Here is a 7,728-nt window from a genome sequence, read left to right on the forward strand (position 1 = left end):
GCATGAAATTTATTTCGTGCAAGAACATTCACTATCCATCCCTTACATTGCTACTAACATGACTGGCAGGGGAAGCAGAAAAGAAAGAGATCTTTGATTTAGACTAGCTTTTTCATTTTACAATCGTTTCAGATTGATGTCGTACCAGGTTCCAAAGACACTGTTTTACACAAGGAAGAAACTGAAGGCAAGCGAAATTACCTTTGCAATATGGAGGAAATATATATTATAATATGACTATATTTACCAATTTTTCTTTCACAGGGAACAGTCAAGGCTTATTAACTCGTGAAGAGTTTCAAAAGGTAGCAATTTTAAGATCACGAATCATCATCGTGCATTAATCTCAACATCTGTTTAATTTTAGCCTGTTCCTGGTAAATCCCTTCTGGATGCAAGTCCTTTGAAAACTTTTTTGAGTTAAGACGAGGATAAACTTAATGAATCCGTAAGTCAAGTAATAATAATGATAAATTGGTCTTACGGATTATTAAATACTGAGCATTATAAACCGGTAAACTCAGAAACCGGTAATCTCAATTTTGCACTTCGATTTACGTAATTTAATCCTTGTGGTTGAAGGTGAGGACTTGCAACGTTACTTATTTATTACAGGGTGACGATAGCGTGGGGAATTCAGGGGTCGGTAGACTTAGGGAAAGACACTCGTAATATAATAGATTTTACAAAAATATGCTTAGGTTTTCCTATGAGTTACAATAAAAAATTTACAATTGTTCATTGATGAGCTCAGAATGTTTCGTTATCACGTGGCCTATGCACGACTCTTAATGGTTACTGTTAATCTGTTGTAACCACCTGCTGTACTGGTAGGATGATTATCACATTTTGTTTGAGCTTTAAATACCCGGGGAAAACATTCAGCCACGTCGAGGTTATTAGCTAATTCCAACAGCTTGTCGTAGTATTCATTGTGGAATAAATCTACAGAGGCACGTAGTTTTGCCATTTCATCCTTTAAAAGATTAATCCGTTTTATTGATTCCGCAATATCGATTTTTTTTTCTTCTTTAATTGGACCGTCAATGACAAAGTATGATCAAGAACATGTTGGGTGATAATGAGAGCAGCCATAAATTTAAATTTCTCCACGTTGCGAAAATGAGACTGTGCGTCACTAGCTAATCTAGGAAATGGCCCTTCCTGCGATCCTCAAACTGCATAAATTTGAGTGTTTCGTAGATAACTTTGAATGCATAAGCAACCATCGCGGGATCTTATTCGTTCTACCCATCGTGTCGTGGAAGGCTTTGCGAGCTTGTTACGGGTTAAACCAAACTCTTTCATCTTTTTACTTAGATACTGTGAGCGGATAGGGAAACTGATAAAAAAGCTGGCGATATTTTGTGCCTGACTCAACATATTTTTCACTGGAAGAATTGAACACGCTTTGGCAACAATAAGGTTTAAACGATGACTGGAGTAATGAACATGCAACGCCTTCGGGTTTTTCTCTAATATTCTCCCAGAAATACCTTTTACCTGGCTGGACACAGCACTAGCACCGTCATATCCCTGGCCTCGACAATTTTGAAGGGAAGCCCGACATCTTGAAGTGTACTTTGACTAATGAACGGAATCAAATCCAAAGGCGAAACAGTTTGGTATACAAATGAAAATGTTCTTGAATCATGTAAAACTTCAAATTTATTCAAGGTATGTTATATAATTAATAATGCATAATATATTTTCGAAATATTATAAATTTGAACTTAAAATCAGTGTCTACCGTCTACTTTTTTGCGTATTATAAAAGTAGCAAGCAAATTCAAATGACCATAAACCCGGCATTATTTTAGAAATTCGAAATTTTGACAGGATATTTTGTAGTTTTGATAGTTTATAAACCCCAACAGCCAAACAATTTTATGATACTTATCCCTATATTGATCATTAAACCCTATAGAATGTATTAAATTATCCAGAAAGTATAGGCTTGGAGTTATCATTAAAAAGTGCCTTGCACCAGGTGAACTATATTTATTCAAATCTATTTACTAATTATTGTATTTTACTAATTTTGTATTTACTAATTATTGTATTTACTAATTATTGTATTTTACTAATTTTGTATATATTCATGTGTATGTTATAGTGATAATAATATAACAATAGAGTTGATGTTCGCGGTCATAAATGTGTTTTTGGCCCGACTTCGAACTCATTTTAGCCCGAGCGTAGCGAGGGTTAAAATGTGTTCCGCGAGGAGGGCCAAAAACACATTTATGCCCGCGAACATCAACTCTATTACTATAATATATAATAAACTATAAACTATTATTACTATAATATATGTTTAACATCGTCAGCCTTCATCCCCTTAGCTCAGTAAGTCATGCGACATTCCATGTCAGTTCCAGTAATTGTTAATCTCAGACCTTGAAAGAAAAAAAAACAAACACTCCAAACACTCCAAACACTCCAAACACTCCAAACACTCCAAACACTCCAAACACTCCAAACACTCCAAACACTCTAACACTCACTCCAAACACTCCAAACACTCCAAACACTCCATGTCTTCTGACCTGGATTCAAGTTTACTGCTTTTATCATCTTTTTTATTTCACGTTTCCATTTTGAACATGTCCAATTGCAAAAAAGTATCCAGCCGACTTAAAATAGTTTTATTTTTGCAGTTACTTTCCAGAATATACCGTTTGGTTAAGACTTGTGTATTATAGTATATCATAGTTTTAAAACTTCTTTTTCTGTCAATATTTTCAATAATTAGCTATCGAGACCATCCTCAGTTGTTCGGGCTGGAATACACAAGCGGTCAGCTGAGAAATTACTCGTCTTCCGACAGGTAGTTTAAAAAGCAGATTTTGTATGAAGCTATATAAAATATTTCTTGTTCTGAATGTTTGTATTTCACTCAATCTAGGGATTATCATTGGCTGGTTAGCTACACGGGGTTAGAGGCAGTGGAAATGGAGATGTTTGTGTAAAAACGACCCAACGAAGAGACGGTACTGTACGCTTTTTCATAAATGATTGCGCGAAAATTATGGTCAAAATTTTCCTGATGAAAATCTCGCACTGCTATGATTGCCGTAAATACGAACCCTCATTTCATTCTCCTCCTGACGTATGGGATCTCATATAACACACAAACAATTACACTTCTCGTCAGGTATTCCTATTAGTCAGTGCAATACATCACATACAGCAAAAGAAGAATTGTTTTTTTAAGATGATATATTTTTCAAGGTTATCGTTGGGGTCCATTGTATAACGTTGTTGACGAAGAAGTAGAAAGCAGTCATTTAAAATTCCTCGCTGCGTCTCCAGGTGAAATATTTCTCTTTTTATTTCACTTTAAATTTTTGAAATATCTCCAAAAGCTTATATTGTCTTACTACTGGTTCCTTGCAGGAAATTTAACCGAAGATGTGTAGAGATTTAACTGCAATATTTCCTACAGCGGTCTACTTCATGCAGTCACCCAAGACGTAAGTTTACAATTTCTTATTTTGTACTTTTCTGCAGACAAAATCCTGTGTAGAGAATATTATTGCATTTTTACTGAGTTTTAATGCTCTGTCAAAATCTGGATTAATGCTGTTTTCCACTCACGTGTTTTTCATACGCACGTTAGTTTTCTGCTTATTTTAGTATGCATTAGTTGACCTAGATTTACAACAATATTCGTTATAAAGGAAGCGAGAATAATTTAAATTGGCAGATTGAAGCTTATTATAATCATAACCATGTACGCACGGACTCGAGTTTACTTGATAGTCGATAGCGTCGACAGCAAATGACATTGAAACGTTTGTATGGATATTTCGAAGTCCTGACAGTATAATTAATATCCCGTAGGTTATTTCAAGCAAATATTTGACTAGCGACGTCGAACAAGGCCAGTTAACCGCGTCGTGGATCGTAAACTGACCTCAATACAGAAAGTGGGGACAAAATAGCCAAAATACAAAACATTTTGTTCTAGGCCTCTCAGTTCCCGGCTCGCCGCGTATAAAGAACGTTAAGAGGCCTAGGGACTACGCTGCGGTAACTCTGGTTGCTGAGTTGACTGGGTCCGAATCCATGAAATGGTAGATTTGAATTTTTCTCGCCAGAAGTACGGCTGGAATATTAAGTCTTTTAAACTCCAATATATATTTCAAACGATTTTAAATATTTTGTAAGGACTTTTCCCGGAGAATAAAGAAAGACTTATCATTAATGCCATCATAATGCTCATTGCTCACGAAGGTATTGTATATCTTTGCCAAAATATATTTAGTGTTCACCCCTAAAATATACATATTCTGACTGCTATTACCTTCACAGGTATTCAATATATACATAAAATAGTTAAAATGTTTCGTCTATTTGCAGGAGACCAAAACAAAATATCAGATAAAGATCTCGAAGCACTGTTTCACGCTTTGAGACATTAGGTTGGATCCAAAGCAGGTTTCACAACGCTTACTAGGTGAGAAACGTTTATCTTTAACCACAACACACGCTGTTTACTCAACCAGCTCACTTTCTCTAGACCGTGTTTCTGTTTTGTTTTTACAGCTTCTATGAGAAGGTTGGTGTGAAAACTGTGAAAGCTTTGAAGAAGAATAATGAAGCCGTGACTCACGCCGCTGTCGACATACTGTGTGCTCTGATGCAGGTAAAGAGAGGGCTTTCCTTTAAGCGGCCAAAATGGTCAGACCGGTCATATTTAAATTTAAGATAGAGTATTTCGTTAAGAATATAGTTGCGAAATTTCCGAGCTAGACAGATGCAAGTAACGATATACTTGAACGCAGAGTTCTTGAAACACTCTAAAATACCAGTAATCTGTCTGTACCGAGATCAAAATAGGACCGGTCTGGCCGTTTTTTCCGTATAAAGGAAAGCGCCAACACTTTAACGATGAATTTCCTGGTAATATGTTGCCAAATCTGTCACTGTCATTAGTGTTACCCCTTTAACTTGCAATCCACATAAACTTAGCCAACTTTGAAATCTGAATGTTAACAGGATCCAATTTTATCGAAACCAATTCTGTTTTTTTATATAGCCAACGCACGATAACTATGACATTCGACAAGAACAGATAAATAAAAGCTCTTTGTTATCCTTTGAAAAATTTCTAAGCAGTTTGTTGGAAATTCTCACGATAAATGTTGTAAGATGTGCGGTGTTGGTTGCCTATAATCTATGCTGAACCCTTGCATTTTATTTTTCCATCCCTCTTGTATGTATATAGCTTTGTTTTAGAAGAGAAATTCCCTTGCAAAACCCAGCAAGTGATTCGTAGCAACTGCCTTTCTAATTTGAACTACCTTTCTAACTAAAAACAAGAAATAGATTAACCATGAAAACTTTTCTGCTATATTCGTTCTACTGGGGTTTTAGTTATAAGTGGATTGCTTGATTTTCTGACGTTTGCTCTGTGTCCTCCTTACAGGTTTGTTCTAGTTGCTTTGCAATATATTAAAATAATACGGGGGTGAAGTTGGACATTCATGTTAAACTAATAGTAAGGTGTGATTGCTTCCAATTTTGAATCAACTCATGTAGTCTGTTACAATAAATCGACTATTGCATATTCCTCTTAGTGAGACAACAGATGATGAACGGTTTGGGAAATTACTGGAGAAAGTTGCAGGTATGCTACAAAGAAATTTGAGGAGCTTTTCATTCAACTTGTCTTCTTGGTAGTTTATGGCTCTTTGACTGAGGTTGAGAGTTGATTAAATAGCCTTTCTCTCTTTACCTTTTTGGTGAAGTTTACCACGTCCACTAGCTTGACCCATGCATAGGAGCAACTCATGAAGTCTGTTATTTGTTTGTCTAGAAATGGGTCATTGCGTTTATCGATTGTTCCAGGTAGGTTTACGACAAAACTAAATTATAGTACCAATTTTACCATTTCTTCGCTTATGTATGTTTTACTATTGCCCCGCTAATGGTTCTTACCAATCGTGGTTTTGAATTCGTTCCTCAACAATTTCAGCATCCGTCGACAACAATTGTGAAAGGTGCTGGCATGGTTCTGAAGGCTAATCGAGGTACGTTTTATTCATTCATTCATCCATTGAGAATTTTCTGCCTTTGACGAACGTCATTTATAACGCTCTGCATTTTTTTGCATTTTTAACTAAACCAACTATGAAAGCAATGTGCCTTCAGGTGAGGATGTCGTTTAGCGGGAATGTAGCCATGTGTAGCCTTCGAAGAATGAATTAAACAAATTGGAATATTTCATTCACAGGCGATGACTAAAGTTTATGGAAAATATCACGAAGAGATTGGAGCTTTTAATGACACCAAGCTAAGGATCATCTGTTATTGATCCAGTGTTACTGCAGAAGCCTGAACTAAACTAACTTTATTCATACTGTTTCGTATTTTTAGCATTTACATGAAAATGGCACCACTAACAGGGATTGGAAGGTAAGCACGCCCTAATTTATTTATCACTACTGTCTTTATATCCTAAACTTTAACGACCATAATTTAACTTTTTCTTCTCTAGCCAGAAAATGTTTTATTGTGTTCCTCGTATGACGAAACGCTTGTAAAGGTTTGTGTCGGTTGTGTATTGAACTTGTGTTTAAATTGCCCTTTAAATTGTATTTGAAGAAACCATTCGATGTGACCATTGCCAGCAAATCCTGGAAGTCACTATAATCTCAATTCCGATTTTTTGTCCGTGATTTCGTTTTACGAAAGCAGAGCGCATTCTGCAAACGTTTTAGGTTCAGTTATTTCTCATTGTTACAGTTTCTCAATGATAACAATTAATTTTTTAGATCAGAATTCCTATATGGAAACAATCTGTGGTACACCAAGTTACCTCGCTACCAAAATGTTAATCCCGTAGCCCGAAGAACGATCCTACAAGAAATCGTGTGTTATATGTTTGGTATGCCATATACTTCAGTTTACTCAAATTCACGTAGTGAACACGATTTGTAATGAAGCTGGAGGTAGGTTAAACTCATTTCAAAATTGGAGTACGTCAATGAAAAGTTAACGTGTTTTAGACTTTCCGGATCTTCTTTTTTTCAAAGCAGGCAAATAACCCATTGGAGAAACAAGTTAAAGAAGGGTCGTATAAATTTCCGAACAACCTCTGGAAGAATGTTAGCAGTGAAGCTAAGGATCTTATAACAAAACTGCTTACTGTTAGTCACAGAAAATGCATCACGGTTTCAGAAGCTCTGGAACATCCTTGGATGAAGGTGATGATGAAATTACTAACCGCCTTATAACACCCCGCATCTAAGATTTTTCAAAATCGGCTGACCTTTTTCGTCTGAAGTCCCAGCTTTTTCGAATTGTTAGAATTAGTTTGGTTGAAGTTTAGAACTGATACAGCTATCCAGCATAAATAAAGTCAGTTTAGTTCAGGTTTCCTCCTGTAGTAACACTGGATCAATACGGGATGACCCCTACTGGACCTCCATGAAGGACAATTTAGAACTGATAGAACTATACGGTATAAATAAAATTAGTTCAGTTAGGAGAGAAAGCTTTTAAAAGTGTTAGATTGATCCACGATTTAACAAGGTTTTTGTCTTTTGTAGGATAAAGAAATGATAGAAAAAGCAGAAAAAATGATAAAACCGACCGTGGATGGAAGATCAATGTCTCCGCTCTTATAAAAGGTATGTTGAAAACTACGATACTTGTCCCGTTCTTCCGTCCAATGACCCTTATTTTCAACTCGCAATTGCAATGAAACATTACATGTTT

At 36.1% G+C, this 7,728-nt stretch overlaps 3 long non-coding RNA genes across 3 annotated transcripts; all 3 read left to right on the top strand.

The window, feature by feature from the left end:
- The first annotated feature begins 408 nt into the window (after window positions 1-408).
- On the top strand, window positions 409-1,954 carry LOC114544326. Its single transcript, XR_003690386.1, has 3 exons — window positions 409-448; window positions 1,321-1,677; window positions 1,928-1,954. It is a non-coding gene; the product is annotated as an uncharacterized LOC114544326 (long non-coding RNA).
- A 2,265-nt stretch (window positions 1,955-4,219) lies between these two features.
- LOC114544327 lies at window positions 4,220-4,590 on the top strand. The gene is made up of 3 exons (XR_003690387.1): window positions 4,220-4,239; window positions 4,366-4,462; window positions 4,552-4,590. It is a non-coding gene; the product is annotated as an uncharacterized LOC114544327 (long non-coding RNA).
- A 1,913-nt stretch (window positions 4,591-6,503) lies between these two features.
- On the top strand, window positions 6,504-7,092 carry LOC114544325. Its single transcript, XR_003690385.1, has 3 exons — window positions 6,504-6,553; window positions 6,783-6,959; window positions 7,044-7,092. It is a non-coding gene; the product is annotated as an uncharacterized LOC114544325 (long non-coding RNA).
- The last annotated feature ends 636 nt before the right edge of the window (window positions 7,093-7,728 follow it).

Source organism: Dendronephthya gigantea, unplaced genomic scaffold (genome assembly GCF_004324835.1).
Source record: "Dendronephthya gigantea isolate DGI-Jeju-01 unplaced genomic scaffold, DenGig_1.0 000729F, whole genome shotgun sequence".
NCBI classification, from domain to species: domain Eukaryota; kingdom Metazoa; phylum Cnidaria; class Anthozoa; order Malacalcyonacea; family Nephtheidae; genus Dendronephthya; species Dendronephthya gigantea.